The 20,932-nt window shown below is 44.1% G+C and overlaps 1 protein-coding gene across 6 annotated transcripts in view; it reads left to right on the top strand.

Annotated features, from left to right (window-relative positions):
* The window catches only part of LIMS1 (LIM zinc finger domain containing 1), a 75,678-nt gene that overhangs the window by 12,945 nt on the left and 41,801 nt on the right, over window positions 1-20,932 (top strand). The window contains exon 1 of one of the 6 annotated variants that reach the window (XM_083610882.1): window positions 11,547-11,719. The exons of 2 other annotated variants lie outside the window; for them this stretch is intronic. The gene's annotated coding sequence lies outside the window, so the exon portion shown is untranslated. Of the gene's footprint in view, window positions 1-11,546; window positions 11,720-14,238; window positions 14,510-20,932 lie in introns of those variants that run through there. 3 more of the 6 variants (XR_014547240.1, XM_083610881.1, XR_014547241.1) reach the window with 3 other exon arrangements.

The following is a 20,932-nucleotide window of genomic DNA, read 5'->3' as shown; positions in this document are numbered from 1 at the left end:
TAGCACTCCGGCGGGAAGGTAAATGGCGTTTCTGTATGCTGCTCTGGTTTGCCAGAAGTGGCTTAGTCATGCTGGCCACATGACCCAGAAGCTGTACGCCGGCTCCCTCGGCCAATAAAGCGAGATGAGCACCGCAAACCCAGAGTCGGCCACGACTGGACCTAATGGTCAGGGGTCCCTTTACCTTAACCTTTATCCCTTCATCACTCCCCTTTTTTAGAAACAGATGCTGACAGCTCCTTCTCTTCATCTCCCAACTGGGAAAGTTGCTATGCAGAGCGCCAGACTACTTTACTGCTTTTAGGCAAATGTGCACTGTCAGTTAGATAGAATTTGAAAGAAATCCAAGCTACCAAATTGCTGCTTGGGTTACTGCCATGTTTTTTTTTAATCTCTACCTGCCTATCTTAGAAGTACAAAGACACACTGACCGCAAAAGAGGTGGTGTCTTCTTAGGAGGTTAACCACTGTAAAACATTTCTTGCATTTTTGTAGCAGCTGCTGAAGATGTCTCCTGCATCTATGCCCATTTCAAATCTGTTTGTTAATTCCCTTCCTTTTCAAGCTTTATCCTGTTCTCTTTCTTTTGATCGGTTGCTTTTGTTGATCATATTTTTGCTACTTGGTGGCAGTGCAGGCCTCAGCTTTGGAAAGCTTTCGTGATTTCTCTTGCTGGAGCTCACGGCTGAAGAGTGCAGAAGGAATTGGTCCTCTGCATTGATATTTGCAGTGTTGTGTAATGCAGCATTATAAAGGATATTCTTTCCAAAACCATATTTTAATGGAGACACAGTAGGTAGGAACTTCAGTGGTTTTAGGGTTTTCTTGAAAGGTTGATTAAGGTTACAGAACGATCTAGTGGATGCTGCAAAGACACCATGAGAGACCTTGCCTTTTGTACATGGTGTTTTCATATATTAAATATTTAAAATCTATAACTGTATAACAGGTGTGTGTGTGTGTGTGTGTGTGTGTGTGTGTGTGTGTGTGTAGAAGTGGCCTAGGAGGAAATGTGGCCTCCAAAGCTAATTCCCTACCCAAACTTCTTTTAAATTGTGACTGATCTTGAGCTGGGGGATTGGGCCAGTGTTCCCCAAGCTTGGGTTTCCAGCTGTTTTCAGACTACAATTCCCATCATCCCTGACCACTGGTCTTGCTAGCTAGGGATGATGGGGGTTGTAGTCCAAAAATAGCTGGAGACCCAAGTTAGGGAAACACTACTCTAGACCCAGTTTCGATTCTCAAGGACCCAAGGTTGAAGGGAAACAAGGGGCAAATGTTTTGCTTTTCTTTAGCCTCCCAGCCCTAGTAAACGCCCCCGTATATCCTGCAAACCTGCCCTCCTTGCAATTTGAGGCTCTACACCTAACACACCCATTTTGCGATCAGAAGAAGTGATGTACTACCAGATGTCGTTGCAGGTAGTGTAATCATATTGCATCTTTTAAAAAAATTAAAATCGTTGTGCATGTGCTTTCGTAGGAGCAGTGCTGCCCTTTCCACTGACATGATAACACTCTACTGCTATAACACGCTTCTGTCCACCAGCTAGTTAACAAATAACACAGCGCTAGGTTGTATGTTGGCATTTCAACAGTGTGTATGAGACTCTGGTGACATACCATTGACCTTATAGCTTCCTAGGCACCCTGTGTGATGCTGGGGCAAGTCATTTCTTCCAACTTAATCTTCCTCTCTTGGGTACTTATGCAACTCCAGCTCAATTCAATACTTTTTGCATAAGATTTCGTATTTCTGAAATCACTGCATTTCTCATTATTTGGGTTTCTTCTCTGTACATTATAAACACAATTAATTCCAAACCCTGAAAATAGTCTAGCATGTAATCTTGATTAATTAATTTTATCTACGTAAAACTGTATATCCTGTCCTTTCTGTTGCCTGCATACCACTCAATGCTAACAACAAATGAAATCAGCTATAACATACAGTTATATATGTTCCTAGGGTAGAGTCCCACAATTTAGATGCAGCTACAGGGGCAACTTTTCTCTGTTCCCTGGCAACTGAACTTCCACCGTCGATAAGAAACAGAGAAAGTCTTCTCCATAAATCTCCAGATATGGACAGGTGGTGGTCCCTAAACTATCCTGAACCTAAGGCTTTTAGGCCTTGAAAAGGTCTTCATCAACACCTTCAATGATGCCCAGAAGCAAGTTGGTACCAAGTGTAATGTTTGCAGGACAGGTGTGATATGATTTCATACGGAAGTGCCCATCAGTCTTGCTCCTGCATTCTGGATTACAGTGGTACCTTGGGTTAAGAACTTAATCCGTTCTGGAGGTCCGTTCTTAAGCTGAAACTGTATTTAACCTGAGGTACCACTAATGGGGCTTCCCGCTGCCACTGAGCTGCCGCTGCACGATTTCTGTTCTCATCCTGAAGCAAAGTTCTTAACCCGAGGTACTACTTCTGGGTTAGCAGAGTCTGTAACCTGAAGCGTCTGTAACCTGAAACATCTGTAACCCGAGGTACCACTGTAGTTGTGCTTTCTGAAGTCTCTTCAAAGGTGCTGTGTTACTCTGGGGATTCCACAGTGGCTTAAATTATGCTCCCAAGCACTCTGACATCAGCTTAGCTATAACAGCATTGTGTGCACTTGGAGCCGTTCAGGATTTTTCATCATGGGCATCTCAATAGCTCAGAAGCAGGATTGCAAGTTGTAACAAATGAAGAGTGGCAGGATCTGCACTGAGAATGCACTCTTTAAAAGCCTTTGCCCCACCTTCTTTGTGCTTAGGGAGTTTTTCTGCCAAGCTGGCATGTTGCTGGCATGGCTGTTCTGCTGTTATGATACCACACTGCTACTTGGGTGGGAACTTCAATGAAATTGCATGTTTGGCTGAAGAAAACCACTAGCATGTCATTGCCTTCCCTATGCGCCTGGAGTCCCGAAAACACTCTTATGCATTTTGTGGATTGGAGTAAATGTGGCTGTATTTTCTGCTTGGGTTTATGATCACATAAAGAGTCAGAAGTGTGCAAATAAAACCTTTCTCCCGTGCTTTTATTTTTTATTTTTTGGTCGTATTTGTAGTTAAATGAGCTATGTTCACAGAGAGAAAAATGCTTTGCGGATTATCTTTCCTGTAGTAATTAACTTTCCTTTCCTTTTTGCAATTAGCTTTCAGTGCACAGGAAACAGCTTCCCATAAAGGGATAAAAATAAAAAAAAAAACTGATGTGGAAATGCATTTGTTAGGAATATTAGAATAAATGGGTGTGATTAAGGATGAAATATGTTATAGCCCAAAGGAACGGCATGACTAAGAGAGCATTTACTCATATTAAAGAACTAAATCTATTTTGTTTTGACATTGTAAAGTGAGAAAGGTTTGGGTAGCAGCAGTATAATAGAAGCAAGTTTTCAAGAATAATTGAGTCATACCGTGAAGTTATAGTTGCTCATTCCAAATCTGTTATGGGCAGACGGCTTTGGGTTCGCCTCTTTTCCATAGAAAATAACCCTTTACCAGCACTGTGGTGTTTTAAAAAGGAGATTACTAAGGTTTACAGCCCGCGAAAGAACTATTCATTTCTAAGTTATAACCAATTGATTGATTAAATCTCACATAACACTTTTGTCCTACAAAATAGTTCTGCACGAATGGTTATTTGGGAGAGAGTTTCTGGCTTTATAGGGACGCGGGTGGCGCTGTGGGTTAAACCACTGAGCCTCTTGGGCTTGCCGATCAGAAGGTCAGTGGTTCGAATCCCCGTGACAGGGTGAGCTCCCATTGCTCGGTCCCTGCTCCTGCCAACCTAGCAGTTTGAAAGCACATCAAAGTGCAAGTAGATAAATAGGTACCACTCCAGCAGGAAGGTAAACGGCATTTCCGTATGCTGCTCTGGTTCACCAGAAGCGGCTTAGTCATGCTGGCCACATGACCCGGAAGCTGTACGCCGGCTTCCTCGGCCAATAAAGTGAGATGAGCGCCGCAATCCCAGAGTCATCCGCAACTGGACCTAATGGTCAGGGGTTCCTTTACCTTTACCTTTTTTGGCTTTATAGATGCACAAGGCAAGAAAAGTGTTCCTTGTTTCCTTTTTTTGTGTGGTATATTGTATGAAGCCACTTCTTCTGTAAATACTAGGCGGGTAAGTAGAGTGAAGACTGACTCTTGATATTCACAAAATATTGTTATTCACAGGATGCAATCAGGGTAATTTTGTCAGAGCTCCAGGTATAACTTTGCACAGAGAAAAGGCTGACTCCTGGGCAGAGGGGGCCCTCAGCAACATGACACTTGGTGCCCCCCCTTGTACACCATCTGACACCTTCATATCTGCCATATACCTTACTTGACGGCAGTGGTGGACACCTGAGAAGCTGCCAAATCCTGAGGCTGGACCTTCAGAGACCGCATCTTTTGAGTTCTAGGCTCTCGCAAATCCTTTTAACTGCAGTATCCCTCAAGAGTAGGAAACAGGGCAGTCCTAAAATCACAGAATTGTAAAGTTGGAAGGGATCCTGAGGGTCATCTAGTCCAATTTCCTGCAATTTAGGAATCTCACCTAAAGCATCCATGACAGATGACCATCCAGCCTCTGCTTAGAAACCATCTTCCAAGGGAAGCCATTCCACTGCTGAACAGCTCTTGCCACCAGAAAGTCCTTGCTGATGTTTAGAAGGAGGCTGGGCGTCCAACTGAGTGCAGTGTGGCTTCAGCGGCCGGCTCCTCCTGAGTGCAAGAGAGGAGGAGCCGCCAGACATGCTGGGCCCCAAGCTCAGCCTCTTCCCGATGACACACATGTGCTGCGTGCGTGACATCCCATGCATTTGACAACTGTGTGATGTCACGCGCGTGTCACACATGTCAAACCGCACTAACTGCCAGAAAGTTCTCCCCATTTGTGGAATGCTCTCCCCAGGGAGCTTCGCCTGGTGCCTTCATTATATATATTTTAGGCGCCAGGCGAAAACCTTCCACCAGGCCCTGGGCTGATTCATATCCTACAGCTTTTTAAATGTGTCTGTGAGTGAGGTGTGGGTGTGTGTTATTGCTTGTAGTTTTGGTTTAACGATTTGCTTGTGTTTTATTCTGCGAACCACCCTGCGAGGAAGGGAAGAATATAAAATAAATAAATGCTCAGAATCTCCTTTCTTCTTCAAAGTTTGTGAGAATGGAGAGCATCCCGTGCTATACCTCAGCTGTAAGGTCTCTCCCCTACCCTGACAGAGGCTGCGAGAGCCTTTGATGGCCCAGATATTAGCCAGAGCTGCAGTGAAGCAGCCTCAGGAGAAGTAATCGGGAGATAAAGAAATGGGGAGAGTGTAGGCTGCCAAGCTAGTGGGAAGAGCGTTGGACTCGGAGGCTGTGTCTCTGGGCTCTGGGAGTCCAGCCAGGAAGCCTTTGGGCACAAGGAAGGAAAGCCTCTAGTGAACCGACTAATCTGCTCTTGGCATGACAGTAAGGAAAAGGGGCAAAGAGGATTATTATTGTCTTCCATAAGGTGAAGCTTTTTAAGGTTTAATGTTTTTATAAATGCTGGAAGCCGCCCAGAGTGGCTGGGGCAACCCAGCTGGATAGGCAGGGTACAGATAATAAATTATTGTTGTTGATGCTGCTGTTGTTGTTATTATATAATCTTGGATGGGGAAGAATTAGGACTAGGAGAGAGGGAGCACTTTGCCTATGCTGCAAACCCATCTGTGGGGGACAAAGTATTCCAGTGAAGTTAACCCCTCCCCTCCCCTGCTGTTGCCCTGACAAAAATCACCCTCCTGCAGCTGCTGTTGTCCCTGGAAGGGAAACCCCCATTTGTGCCAGTGGACACTTCCATTAGCAGGGAGGTTGGGATCTGTGGTTTTGGTCACGTCTGTGGTGGAGGAGGAAGGGGTTAACTTGTTGTATTGGGTTCCTTCATTCCCCTTTAAAAGGGTAAATAAATGCCCTCATTTCTGTCATTAGGAAAAGTAGGGATTCTGCAAAGTGTTGTTCTAATGAGAGGCTTCTTTTTTTATTTAGAAAGAGAAACTGCACAAAATTGAGAGGGGGGAGGTGAGTGTGGGTGTCTTCTTTCCAAAAACGCCACCAATCTAGAGAACAGAAAAGGAAACGCTGATTTTGTACTCCACAAATGAATTGTTTCTTATTTTGAAATCTTAAAAGTGGCAAAATGGGTATGACATTGATGGGGAGAAGGAGCATAACGTCAAACTATATAAACCACACACTATATAAAGCTCCCACTTTTTGTAGCTTAAATAAAACTTGCTAGAAAATTCAGTGCATTTTAAACTTCCTATTGAATGCTGAAAAGAAGTGATGCTGTCTGTGGTGGGATATATAGTAATCCTAGACTGGCAACACTGCATTTCTGCTATGATTCTGTCAGTGACTTCAATGGTTTTCTTTAAAAATTGCTTCTGGAAAGATGACGGTGACGTAATTTAATTCTGCTTTGTTATATGGGTGTCTAGACTTCCAGTTGAGTATGTGTCTGTTGAGCAAACGTGCTTTGCCTTAAGGCATGCACGTATTATTGTTCTTAAAATAGGTTGATCAGCTGGGGGAAAAAATACGACAAGCTACATTTGCTGAAATCCCCTTTCTCCCCATGTTGGAGCCCTGCCCTCTTGTGTAATTTGGCCACAGTACCTTAAAGAACTGCAAGGCGAAAATAAAAAAGGGACCCAGATTTGAGAATCAGATTATTAGATAGCATGATCTTAAGCATGTAAATTCAAAAGTAAGCCCCATTCAGTGAGATTTACACTCTAGCACAGGCTTCCTCAACCTCGGCCCTCCAGATGTTTTTGGTCTACAACTCCCATGATCCCTAGCTAGCAGGACCAGTGGTCAGAGATGATGGGAATTGTAGTCTCAAAACATCTGGAGGACCGAGGTTGAGGAAGCCTGCTCTAGCAAGTGTTTTTAAGATTGCAGACTAAATTTCTGAAATAGTATAAAGGCAACAGATATGATAGACCTCTGGTTCCATCTGCTGGAGAGAGAAGTGCTAGCAAGAAGTAATAGGTTTTCCTTGTTTTGATGTAGAGATCTGCTGCCCTGTTTGACCCGAGAAAAGCTCATTTCTACTCACACATAACAATTTCCTACACAGATACCATTCCCATGTAAGAAAGCCAAGTGTAACCCCAGGCCCAGAATTTGGCACCACTGGGCAGCTGGTTATGGCTTGAACATGCTCTGAATAAGTCATGAACAATGCCTTATTTCTGACCTGAACAAAATAGGATTCAACAAAAGAATGGAACATACAAACTGGCTGGAAATTGCCACTTTCCAGGGATGGCAATTAAAAAGGTGAAATTGAGCCTGACCAGACTTTAGCAATGAGGCAAATATGATATGCATTCTTCACACACCAGGTAAGACAGTGTCTTTGTCCTGGCTTACATCTCTTTGTAACAGACAGATTCTGCAACCTTTCGAATCGTTAAGGCAGAACAGGAAGATGGTTTCAGGTGCCGCTCGTCATTACGGAATATACAGTGTATATCTCGTTTACGACACACATGTTATACTTATTGACAGATACTACAAACTAGCATGACAGATCACTATTCATTATGCTTCCTTCCCATTTAGCAAGGTTATAATCTTAAAATTCCCAGGCCTATAGAAGAGATGCTAATTCTGAGCCACATGCAGAGCTTGGCTATTCAACAAATGCATATACAGTGGTACCTCAGGTTAAGTACTTAATTTGTTCCGGAGGTCTGTTCTTAACCTGAAACTGTTCTTAACCTGAAGCACCACTTTAGCTAATGGGGCCTCCTGCTGCTGCCGCTGCGCGATTTATGTTCTCATCCTGAAGCAAAGTTCTTAACCCGAGGTAATATTTCTGGGTTAGCAGAGTCTGTAACCTGAAGCGTATGTAACCTGAGGTACCACTGTAGTTGCAGTCAATGCAGGTAGTGTCTTAATCAATTAGCATTTAATTCATTCTATACAGTTTGAAATAGGGACGCGGGTGGCGCTGTGGGTAAAACCTCAGCGCCTAGGACTTGCCGATCGCATGGTCGGCGGTTCGAATCCCCGCGGCGTGGTGAGCTCCTGCCCACCTAGCAGTTCGAAAGCACAATTAAGTGCAAGTAGATAAATAGGTACCGCTTTCTAGCGGGAAGGTAAACGGCGTTCCGTGTGCTGCTCAGGTGCCGGTTCGCCGGAGCAGCTTCGTCACGCTGGCCACGTGACCCGGAAGTGTCTCCGGACAGTGCTGGCTCCCGGCCTCTAGAGTGAGATGAGTGCACAACCCTAGAGTCTGTCAAGACTGGCCCGTACGGGCAGGGGTACCTTTACCATTACCTTTATACAGTTGGATGTCTAGATTCTTGTAAGAACTTACAAAGCTGAGGCTATTATTTATCTCATTGCTCTTTGTATTTTGTAAGGTTAGTCAGCTTTAATTTACATTTGCATCTTTTGAAAGCGTTAACAGTATTTTCCTTTTAGACTAGAACTAAAAGGTGATACAGGAAGTATGTCCCCGAACATAATGCTTTTTGAATGTATGAGTCTTTTGTTTTATCCTCTACATTTGCAAAACTGCAAATAAGCGATCTAGAGCTTTGTGCCTCATAACACAGTTTCAAAGGGAATTTAGACATATACGCTGGAAGTAGATAAGATTTCTAAGTTCTTGTAGACTTCAGCCATGTTTCTGAATGCAGCTGGTTCATTACGAAATACCAAGGCTTTAATCTGCTTCAGAGAGCTTTTGTTGATATTTGATGAACAGATAGCATTTGTGTGGCATGGAGTTAACTAGGCCATGATCTGAGGAACACATATTATGCTTGTTGATTCACCAGACCTTAGGATGCCATCAGAGACTTGTGACATTCTCAGTCAGGTCTCTTTCCGTTGCATTCCTTTTCATAGCTTCTGCTGCGATGGCACCCAGTGGCAGGATTGTGGAAGCTAAAGTAAAAGTAGATCTACCTGGCATCACAGATTATATTACCTGTACCTGTGGAAAGACAGCGTTGTTGCAGCAATGCCTTACCATACCTCCGGGGTGATTCTCACTTTCCCTTTCATTCTTGGGCGTGCGTACCTCAGTACAGTGGTACCTCAGGTTACATACGCTTCAGGTTACAGATTCCGCTAACCCAGAAGTAGTGCTTCAGGTTAAGAACTTTGCTTCAGGATGAGAACAGAAATTGTCTCCGGCGGCACTGCAGCAGCAGGAGGCCCCATTAACTAAAGTGGTCTTCAGGTTAGGAACAGTTTCAGGTTAAGAACGGACCTCCGGAACAAATTAAGTACTTAACCCAAGGTACCACTGTAGTACAAAATATTCAAATATATCGGGAGGGGAAATCTTTGTTAGAATTGGCCACGTATCTCTTTTAGAAACTCTGGAGTAACATCTGAGAAAGGATCAGGCCATTGCTTCCAAGGGAAGCTTTTAAAAGGGAGGGGTGCCTTTCACATCATCGAGGGATGCCTGAATTTTATTTTTTACGAAAAGTAAAGTAAGAATTGGCCCTTGCCTATCTTGCCAGACATGTGGCTTTCTCCCAAGATTCTGCTTATTCAATAGTACAAATCTTTTTCCTGTTGACCTCTGAGCCCTATCTGCTCATCATCTGCATGTGTTTATGGGCTGTAAAAGATGCTATATTTCATAACAAAGAGGTAGTTCTATAGTAGGGCAATCTTTATAACCTACATACTCAGAGCTCTTCAGCAAATGTGCAGAAGATAGCACAGACTGGGCTGGCCACATAATCAAAAGTATGTAGTTGGTGTGAGATTCCTCAGGCTGAAATGTACAGTGGTACCTCGGGTTAAGTACTTAATTCATTCCAGAGGTCCGTTCTTAACCTGAAACTGTTCTTAACCTGAAGCACCACTTTAGCTAATGGGGCCTCCCACTGCTGCCGCGCCGCCGGAGCACGATTTCTGTTCTCATCCTGAAGCAAAGTTCTTAACCTGAGGTATTATTTGTGGGTTAGCGGAGTCTGTAACCTGAAGCGTATGTAACCCAAGGTACCACTGTATATTGTAGTGGTAGTAGCGGAGCTTTGCCAAGCATCCCCCACCAGCCACATCATGGCACCCAAATGAGACACATGATGTCAGGAGTGCGTGCAGGAGCCAGGCCCTGTGACCAGTAGGGCTTCGCAGGACTGGGGCCTTCCTGAGTTTGTTCTGGGGAGGCAAGGCACGGCCGCACTGGTGAGGCCGCATGGTAATTCACTGCACCTGCTGGCAAGAACCGGGAAGGGATATAAAGGCAGCATTTCCCTTCGGCTCTTTGTCACAGCAACTTGTTTCCTGCCTTGCTGCGTTTGGCTTCTTGCATCCTGATCCTCGGACCTCGGGTTCTTGACTCCTTGCTTCTCGACCCTCGGACCCTTGACTTCGTGACTCCCTGCTTCCTGACCCTCGGACCCCTGGCTTCTGGACTCTCATTCCTGCTCCCACCCCACCATCTTGCCCCCGGTCCCGACGTCCTCAGCCGGGACTTCGACCGCCCGTAAACCGGACTGTGACACATGACTTGCCACATCCTTTGTGTGTCTAAAACTCCACCACCACACCAGTTTGCATCTTCAGCACAGCTCTTGCAGATGCCATCGTGGATGGCTTAAAAGTGTTTCAGCAGTACAGCGCTCTGAAAGAGTGTTAAAATAAAGCAAATAATTTTGATTCAAGTGGTGGCTAACTATGTGGCCTCACCCTTCTCTGGGTGATAAGGACAGGAATTCATGTCCTTAAGGCAAAGAAAATGTCCTGCATAGGTTGAGTAAGAGGACTATGCCTTTACTGAGAAGAAATATGCTAGCGCAGCCAAGCATATAATTGAGGGACGGTGTTGCGAAATACGGCTCTTTCCAGTTCTCAAAACGATGTTTTGACAGACTCCTGTTAAAAGGAAAAGAGACACGAGTGAGAGCCCGTGTTTGCTGCTGATTTCGCTGTATAAGGCCCTGCTGCAGAAGAAACAAGCTGCTTTTTCAGTTGAGTGGTGGCTTGTCTCTTCAGCAGAGGGAACTCCTGAGGTGAAAACCACAAGTTGTTAGAGTTCTCCTTTGGGTTCTGCTTCAGGCTATGTTGTGTTCTGGTCTGATGCTGAAACTCATGGGGTGGGGGTGGGCAACTCCCAAGGCTGGACCTCTGGCATCTCTTGAGTGAGCAAGTAGCTTAGACAAAAGCAAGCACAGGTGTTTAATGCATCTGTGTCCAAGGTAATGCCTCTCCGTTGAGAAAACTTGGAGAGTTCTTGTCCAACCACCGCATGAGCAGTGGGCCTGGGCCCCACAGTCCTCTCCTTGGCCCAGACCCAATTCCTTTGCAGCCTCCAATTCTGTATCCAGATCCCTGCTGGATGCAGGGGTCATGACAGGCTGTGGATGATGGGAATCGTAGTTCATCAACATCTGGAGGGTGAAAAGTTCCCCACACCTGCCTTAAGCCAACATAGCAATGCCAATATGCCCTGTGCGAGCTGCTTCATTCGTGCATTTTTGGCAAAGAGATATTCTGAGGCAGAGTTGAGGCAGCTGGACTTTGTACTGTCTTACCAGGCTAAATATTTGCCCTTTCCTGTCTCATACCGCAAAACCAGTCTCGGAGAGCTTGACTTTGTTAGTCTTCATAATCAGCACTGTGATCCTTGGACTTCTTACCGATTATTCCACTGGCTTTAAGGGTAACTCCAAAGCAAATGGCTTGAAGGCTGCCACCTATGAAGCTTTGCAGAACTTGCTCCAGACAGGGTGGGTAAAAATTAATAATAAATAAAATTTAACGGCACTGGTGCCATAGTTGCCTTGCAGTGTAAGTTTGTCTTCATTTTCCTTGAAACCACAATTTTTTTTAGTGTCATTGTGAAGCAACATCCTGTCTTTCCTGCCTCCTTCTGTTGAAACAATTAGAATGGGGCTGGCTTATGAAATTTAGGCACAACAGAACTTTGTATTTTAAAGGAATAGGCCTTTAATAGGCAGCATGTTTGTAAAATTGTGTCTTATGAATTATGTGGGGAATGCAACCAAAGTAAGGCTGCTTTTAGTCTTGCTGATATCAAAAGTGAAAAGCATATAATTAATTATCCCATGAAAACTAATAGGATTATATGATTTTTTTTTAAAGCTGCATCATGCCCAAAGATTTTAAAAGTATTGAGTGTTTTCATTGAGGGACTGTTCAAGTCCCTATTTAATTTATATTCAGTTAACTTTGTTATTCTGCGTGTAGAAGAGCAATGCAATTCAAAAAGCAAGCTTTTTAACTAATTTAACAAATAAACACATTCCCTGCTTCTTCCACCTAAAAAAAACCCCCCAAACCCTTTAAAGTACCTCATAATCTTAAATTTTAAAAATGACATTTCTGCTGTGAAATCCAGCAGAAGCATTATCTATGAAGGACCTTACAGAGGAGTGTCACTATAATTGTTGGTGTTGCCAACATGGTCCTAGGCGTACAGTAGTGCCCGTGGGGACTTTCCCTGATGCTTGTGAGAAACCACGAGTGCTCCGTAGCCATTGGTGCCTTTATCACGACTGCTGCTACCCTCTCTCCCCCTCTCCTTGAAAAGAACATAGAGCTGGAAGAGGAAGTGGGAAGACTGTTGCTCTTTTCCATATCCTCTTTCAGCTCTGTGGTTTTCAAGACTCATATCTGCACCTGAGCAGAAAGCAGAATAACCAAGAGCGGAGAAAAGGAGGGAAGGAGAGAGGGAGATTAAAGGAAGGAAAACAGAGTCACTGGGGAGAGAGAGATAAGAGGGGAAGAAACTGATGGATCCTTCTGAATTGTCATAATTCTTACAAGGGATCCCTTCAAAACCACCATCAAACTACAGTGGTACCTTGGGTTACATACACTTCAGGTTACATACGCTTCAGGTTACAGACTCCGCTAACCCAGAAATATTACCTCGGGTTAAGAACTTTGCTTCAGGATGAGAACAGAAATCGTGCTCTGGCGGCGCAGCAGCAGCAGGAGGCCCCATTAGCTAAAGTGGTGCTTCAGGTTAAGAACAGTTTCAGGTTAAGAACGGACCTCCAGAACGAATTAAGTACTTAACCCGAGGTACCACTGTATAGGTCATATATTTGATGCATAACCACCAGCTCTCACCTGTAGAAAGTTGTCTTTGGGATCTTCTCATAATGAAATATCTGATAGAAAATAGCTTTGTGGATGTTGTTTCTTCCACTTGGTCAATCTCAAGAATTCGTCTTGATGGGATATTCTGAGGAGTGGACTAGGCTAAAAAAATTAATTGCTGCCTCACTCAGCTGCAAAGCACAGTCAAAAGAGATGTGCCCCCTTCACTGCAAAAGATGTAGCGGACTTAAGATATGAGAACATCCACCGAGACCTGCGTTTGGGGCTTCTGGGTCACATGTGGCTTCAGTGGAGCTGACCTTGGCTCCCCCTGCCTTTGGGGCTTTGGTTCCTTCTGCCATATTACAGAAGCCTCCACCACTTCAGGTCCAGGGGGACCTTTTGCCACTGTTCATTTTACGTAACAACATCTATATCCTTCAAGGAACTTAGGGTGGCTGCTGTACATGAAGTTCTTATGTACAAGATGTGGATCTCCAAGCAAGAATACGAAGAAGGAGGCAAACGTTTCCGAGCACAATTCACAGTGTTGGTGCTGACCTTTAAAGCCCTAAACGGCCTCGGCCCAGTATACCCGAAGGAGCGTTTCCACCCCCATCGTTCAGCCCAGACACTGAGGTCCAGCACCGAGGGCCTTCTGGCGGTTCCCTGCCTGTGAGAAGTGAGGTTACAGGGAACCAGGCAAACGGCCTTCTCAGTAGTGGCGCCCACCCTGTGAAACATACAGATGTCAAGGAAATAAACAACTACCTGACTTTTAGCAGATATCTGAAGGCAGCCCTGTTTAAAGTTTTTAATGTTTGATATTTTATCTTGTTTTTAATATGTTGGGAGCCACCCAGAGTGGCTGGGGAAACCCAGTCAGATGGGTGGGGTATAAATAAATTATTATTATTATTATTATTATTATTATTATTATTATTATTATTATTGAAAGGAAATGCCCATAAAACCCTGTGATAAAAAAAAATATTGCTGCCTTTCCCAGCACTTCTAATAATTGGATAGCTTTGGCACCAAAAGTTTTGTGTCGCTTTTGTTGGAAATGAAGACATTTTTGTGCATTCTGCAATTTCCATTTGGTGTGTTTTAAAATATAATTTTGGTTGGTGGGGGAGGTTTTCGTGTGTGTAGAGAGAAAGAAAAGGCCCATTTTCATGGAGGAGGAGGCTTTCCTGTGCTCTGGACACTGGGTTTGAAACTAAAGTTTGAAACGTTTCCAATACTACAATAGACTTTTAAGTAAAGAAGCTTTCGACGCATATCCACGTTAAAAAAATAATAGGAAGTGGTTTGTCAAGTCATGCTGCCTTTTATCACCACTGCCAGTAATGACCACAGAGAAGCTGTGGAACATAGAATATTCGGCACAAAACTATATGTGGCATTGGTCCATTCGACAGGTCTTGTGCTGCTGGCAGAGCGACAGCGTGAGTATTGTCGCATTTTATTTATTTCTTTTCATTCAGGGGTGCCATCAGTTTGCTTGCAAACCCTGTACTTGTAAGCTAAATCTTTCAGTTTGCATGGCTGGAGTGTTGTTTAGTAATTTCAGAAATAACCGTTAATGCGGCTACACAGGCACACAGTTCTAGAGAGAAGTGAGACTAGTTGAATAATGTCCCATTTGAGAGACTTGCTGCCGTTAAGCCCTTTGGGGACTGGAAAGGGAGCTGTTGAACTGCTTTTGTTGGATCTTGTGTCGCTTAGGAATATTATTCAGTTTGCAGGATAGCTTGGGGGGTTGGGATTACTTGCGCTGCCCATAGGCCATCACTTCTGAAAAGCAATGGTATTTACATCCCCTTCCACACCATGCTGGCCATGGGCTTCCATTCAGCCAGTGGTGTGTTGATAACTACAAATGCAATTGGGAGGTAGAGGAGCAGAGGATGCTGTTAGGGTAGCATTAAGTCTTGTGTACAGTGGTACCTCAGGTTAAGAACTTAATCCGTTCTGGAGGTCCGTTCTTAACCTGAAACTGTTCTTAACCTGAGGTACCACTTTAGCTAATGGGGTCTCCCGCTGCCGCCGCGTGATTTCTGTTCTCATCCTGAGGTAAAGTCCTTAACCTGAGGTACTATTTCTGGGTTAGCAGAGTCTGTAACATGAAGTCTCTGTAACCTGAAGCGTCTGTAACCCAAGGTACCACTGTACAGCCCTTTCTAGTCCCACACAAGTTTATTCAGTTTCAATAACAAGGGAAACTAAAACTGGCTGTTTTTCACAGAGCGGGGATTGGGGAAGTATCTATGCACTTCTTTTCGGTGTAGTTCTTTTTTTTTTAAGGGCTCCATGCACAGATATATGGACACATGCATTTCTCCCCCATGTACTTCTGAAGTTTTTTTTTAATTATTATTTTTTTAAAACCATATTCAAAACTACGCCAGGCATTGGGGATGTGCTACCTACCGTGGGCATGTGAGTCATTGTCCACTCTAGGCCTCTGAATCATGCCATATATGCATGATTATTTCAGCAGCGTGGTTTGTTTCTTTTAGGAAGCCAGTTTTGGCTTTTCTCTAGTACTGCTTGAAATAATCTTGTGCCCACAGATATGTGTGTTTAAGTCACTGTAACTTTGGTGGAACTTTTAGTGTAAGTTTAGTGTAATTTCCTTGTGACTTTGAGGACACAGCAGATTCAGGATAGTAGGGACTTGCCGCTAAGATAAATTCTCACAGGCAGCAGCTTGTGAAGCGAAAGAAAGTCCTTTCCCGGAGCAATTGCAAAAGGGCATAAATTAAACCGGTTTGGCTTTTCCATGCTGTTGAAAATAGCCTTTTTCCACCCTTGCCTCTGTGTTACCATTTTAATCCTTTTTCGCTAGGCAGTTGTTGCTTACAATGACTTTTTCAAACAAACCACACGTCTACGTTTTTCATCTATTGCAAGAATGGTGTTGTCCTTGCTTGTGAATATTTTATAAAACTTGTCTTAGGTCTTGTCCTAAGTTGATTAGTAAGGAACAGAGCCCTACCAAACAGACAATTTTGGGTTTCCAAGGGCTCCTCCACTGCTGCCCTCTACTTTGGATTTACAGCTGAGTGTCCTTTTGATTTTCCTGCTATAATAATAATAATAATATAATAATAATTTATTATTTGTACCCCGCCCATCTGGCTGGGCTTCCCCAGCCACTCTGGGCGGCTTCCAAAAAAAATATTAAAATACTGTAATGCATCAAACATTAAAAGCTTCCCTAAACAGGGCTGCCTTCAGATGTCTTCTAAAAGTCTGGTAGTTGTTGTTCTGTTTGACATCTGGTGGGAGGGCATTCCACAGGGAGGGTGCCACTACCGAGAAGGCCCTCTGCCTGGTTCCCTGTAACTTGGCTTCTCACAGTGAGGGAACTGCCAGAAGGCCCACGGTGCTGGACCTCAGTGTCCGGGTAGAACGATGGGGGTGGAGACGCTCCTTCAGATATACTGGACTGAGGCCGTTTAGGGCTTTAAAGGTCAGCACCAACACTTTGAATTGTGCTCGGAAACATACTGGGAGCCAGTGTAGGTCTTTCAAGACCGGTGTTATATGGTCTCGGCGGCCGCTCCCAGTCACCAGTCTAGCTGCCACATTCTGGATTAGTTGTAGTTTCCGGGTCACCTTCAAAGGTAGCCCCACGTAGAGCGCATAACCTTCCCAGGCCTCTCATCTGTCCTAGGAAGAATCACTCCTCGTTTCACCCCAAACTTACCCCAAGGGGGGGGGACAGAATATTGTTCACATTAAACAAAATAGACCAGTCTTTCCCTCAAATTCCCTAAACGGCCTCGGCCCAGTATACCTGAAGGAGCGTCTCCACCCCCATTGTTCTGCCCGGATGCTGAGGTCCAGCGCCGAGGGCCTTCTGGAGGTTCCCTCATTGCGAGAAGCAAAGCTACAGGGAACCAGGCAGAGGGCCTTCTCGGTAGTGGCGCCCGCCCTGTGGAACGCCCTCCCATCAGATGTCAAAGAGATAAACAACTACCTGACATTCAGAAGACATCTTAAGGCAGCCCTGTTCAGGGAAGTTTTTAATCTGTGATATTTTAGTGTATTTTTGGTTTCTATGGAAGCCGCCCAGAGTGGCTGGGGAAACCCAGCCAGATGGGCGGGGTACAAATAATAAATTATTATTATTATTATTATTATTTACTCTTGGGGAGATGAGTAAACGTAGACCAACAAAGGAGCCTCTCTGCCCCTCCATACTGCAAACTTAAATCATTAGAACAATGCAAAAAGTCTCCCTTTGTTAGTGCAGGAGCATTTTGGGTCAGGGATGAGAACCTGTGGCCACCTAGAAAATGTGGCGGGACTGCAGCTCCCCCCAGCATGCCCAATGGTCAAGGATGATGGGAGATTAATTTGTTTAATCTCTACTGTGTTGTTCTTGCTTGTATATGTTAAACTTGTTTTTTTATAATTGTATATAAACTCTTTTTCTTGTTTTTATTTTGTTTATGCAAATATTTATAAACTACTTTCATTTTAAAAAAATACAGCAAGGAGGTGTGTACTTCACATAAAATTGCACTAAGTGCAATAAAAATGGTCTGGTTATATTGCTGCCACTCTTCCTGGGACCTTAAAGTGGGCAAGATATCTTATAGATAGCTATTAATTTATAAATGTATCTTATCTGTCCCTGGCAAGGCTTGCATGCAGATCTATGCTAGAAAGAAAGCAAGTTTTAATGGGAGGAGGGAAATGGCAAGCTTACATCTTCCCTCATTCCCTGGTACAGTGGTACCTTGGGTTAAGTACTTAATTTGTTCCGGAGGTCCGTACTTAACCTGAAACTGTTCTTAACCTGAAGCACCACTTTAGCTAATGGGGCCTCCTGCTGCTGCTGCGCCGCCGGAGCACGATTTCTGTTCTCATCCTGAAGCAAAGTGCTTAACCTGAAGCACTATTTCTGGGTTAGCGGAGTCTGTAACCTGAAGCGTATGTAACCTGAAGCGTATGTAACCCGAGGTACCACTGTATACAGAAATAGTAGTTCTGTGAGCGAGTGAATCTCTTAGTCTATATTCCTACCTCCTCAACCTGTCAGAGTTAAAATTAAGGTTGTCTAATACTAAACAACGTTATACAGTATTTATAAAAATAGCAGTAGAAATAAGGAAGGCCTCTGCTGGCCAGTTCCTAAATATACACATGGAATAAACCTGTATTCAAAGATGACCAACATGCAAGGTTTTATACAGGCTGGTGAGAATAAGAAAGGAAGCAAATCAGACTAATGTGTTGAATAACCAGAGGATACAGCATATACAACGTTGACACAGAAAGACAGCACATTAGGCACTCTATCAGCAGAGGGAGATGTTGCAAAACTGATTGCCTGATAGGTAACAGTATGAGCTTTTATTGCAAGTAAAAAAAAACCACAGAACCTGGATGGGCTGGTGTCTGCATCTGTGTCCAGCCTTTATGCCAGGGGTCAGCAAAGCTTTTCAGCAAGGGGCTGATCCACTGTCCCTCAGACCTTTTGGGGGGGCCAGACTATATTGGGGGCGGGGGGAAATGAACGAATTCCTATGCCCCACAAATAACCCAGAGATGCATTTTAAATAAAAGGACACATTCTACTCATGTAAAAACACGCTGATTCCCGGACCCAAGGCGACTGGGCCAGATCCGGCCCCTGGGCCTTAGTTTGCCTACCCATGCTTTATGCAGTGGTAAAATCCTATTCAGTTATAGTTCTAACATAGAAGTCACAGGGTAGAATTTATGTGCACTTCTTTATAAGGGAAGTAGAATTTCCAGTAGTCTTTTGGCAAACATGGGGTTTTGAACCACGCATGGGAGAGGAAGTCATATGAGAGGATGATTTGGGGTGGGGAAATGGTTCCGTTTCACCACACCCTACAGACATCTCTGCTCTAAATTCCCCTCTCTCACCACGCCCTGCTCTATATTTCTCTTTCCAAAAGAGACTGGGTTAAATAAAAAAAAAAAAACGCCACACACACTATGCCAGGGCATTATAACATATGTTAGAGTATAACATGCAGTTAGTCTGTTAGTCTACAACTGTAAGGAAGAAATACAGCAGCTTGAAATGAGAAATCTCCAATATGAGAACCAAATTTAGTTAATCTTTGTTTTAAAGCCTTTTGCTGATTTTGTTGTTGTGTTTTATTAATAATTACCTTATCTATACAGTGGTATCTCAGGTTAAGTACTTAATTCGTTCCGGAGGTCCGTTCTTAACCTGAAACTGTTCTTAACCTGAAGCACCACTTTAGCTAATGGGGCCTCCTGCTGCTGCCGCGCCGCCAGAGCACGATTTCTGTTCTCATCCTGAAGCAAAGTTCTTAACCTAAAGCACTGTTTCTGGGTTGGAGGAGTATGTAACCTGAAGCGTATGTAACCTGAAGCGTATGTAACCCAAGGTACCACTGTACTTGTGTTTGGACCATTCTGTGTATTTTTGCTTTTTTAAAAATTAATAATGATATTATCTATGCTGCTTGGAGAGTTTTATTATTAAGCGGTCTATAAATCTTTTTAAAAATAAATTCCTACGTTACCTGGAGGGAAAGTCCCTGTTTACAGCCAGGATAGTGTCCTAATACAACAGTTGACGTGCAAGGGTGGAAATATATCTCTAGTGTGTATTCTCTAACTGTCCTGAATATGAGAGCCAGATAAGGACAAAAGGTTGGGTCTTTCAGATTAGGCTACGCTGGAGCATACAGTTGTACCTTGGTTGTCGAACACCCTGGAACTCAGACGTCTTGGCTCCCAAACGATTGAAAACCGGAAGTGACTGTTTCAGTTTTCAAACATTCTTTTGGAAGCCGAACATCTGACGGACCTTCTGCAGCTTCCAATTGGCTGCAGGAGCTTCCTGCAGCCAATCGGAAGCTGCGATTTGGAGGTCGAATGCTTTGGAAGTCGAATGGACTTCCGGAACGGATTCCGTTTGACTTCTGAAGTACGACTGTACAATGAAAACTATGACAGGGTATTCTGTAGTTACTGTTTTTACCCTGGGTGTTTTTTTGTTTTGTTTTTTATTTGTTTTTGTTTGTTTTGCCACACACCAATGCTGTCATCTCTAGAGATTTGGCTAATGGTAGTACAGTGGTACCTCGGGTTAAGAACTTAATTCGTTCTGGAGGTCCGTTCTTACCCTGAAACTGTTCTTAACCTGAAGCACCACTTTAGCTAATGGGGCCTCCTGCTGCCACTGCACTGCCGCCGTGCAATTTCTGTTCTCATCCTGAAGCAAAGTTCTTAACCCGAGGTACTATTTCTGGGTTAGCAGACTCTGTAACCTGAAGTGTCTGTAACCCAAGGTACCACCATAAAATAATTTCAATGGGACACATTTCTTCCTTCCCATACCTACCACATTGGACATATCTGAGCGCTTCCCAATGGTGATTTAATTTGGGTCAAATGGGAGATCGGACAATAGATGGAAGTTATTAGAGGCCTCTGGGCTCCTGAGTTCTTTACCCAAGGTAACAAGAGAAGAGAAGGTGGACTAAGGTCTGTGTCAACTGGTCTTTCCAGTAGGCCACTTGGAGATGTAATCCTTGCCAGGTGTAGCACATGAGGAGGACAGAGTGGCAGTGGCACTTCAGTGGTGGTGGGGTGAAGCTGGGGGAGCCCTGGGTTGGTGGCTGCAGCCCATCAGGATGCTACTGCCAACCTGTTCCTCCTCCAATCTCATCCTAGCAAACATGCTACTGCCAGGAGGGTGCTGTTGCCATTCTACTTCTCACATGCTTCTGCTTGTACTTGCCTTGCTTTCTTAAAATGTATTCTAAGTTGTTGGGTTTTTTGTGGGCGGGGGGTGGGGAGGGGATTCTTTTAAGTAATTTGACAATTCTGTTTCAGATTCATCCAGT

This window comes from Podarcis filfolensis (assembly GCF_964270895.1).
Source record: "Podarcis filfolensis genome assembly, chromosome: 4".
In the NCBI taxonomy this organism is placed as follows: Eukaryota; Metazoa; Chordata; class Lepidosauria; order Squamata; family Lacertidae; genus Podarcis; species Podarcis filfolensis.
Note: the sequence above shows the minus strand (reverse complement) of the source record. Positions and strands in the feature narration are given on the sequence as shown.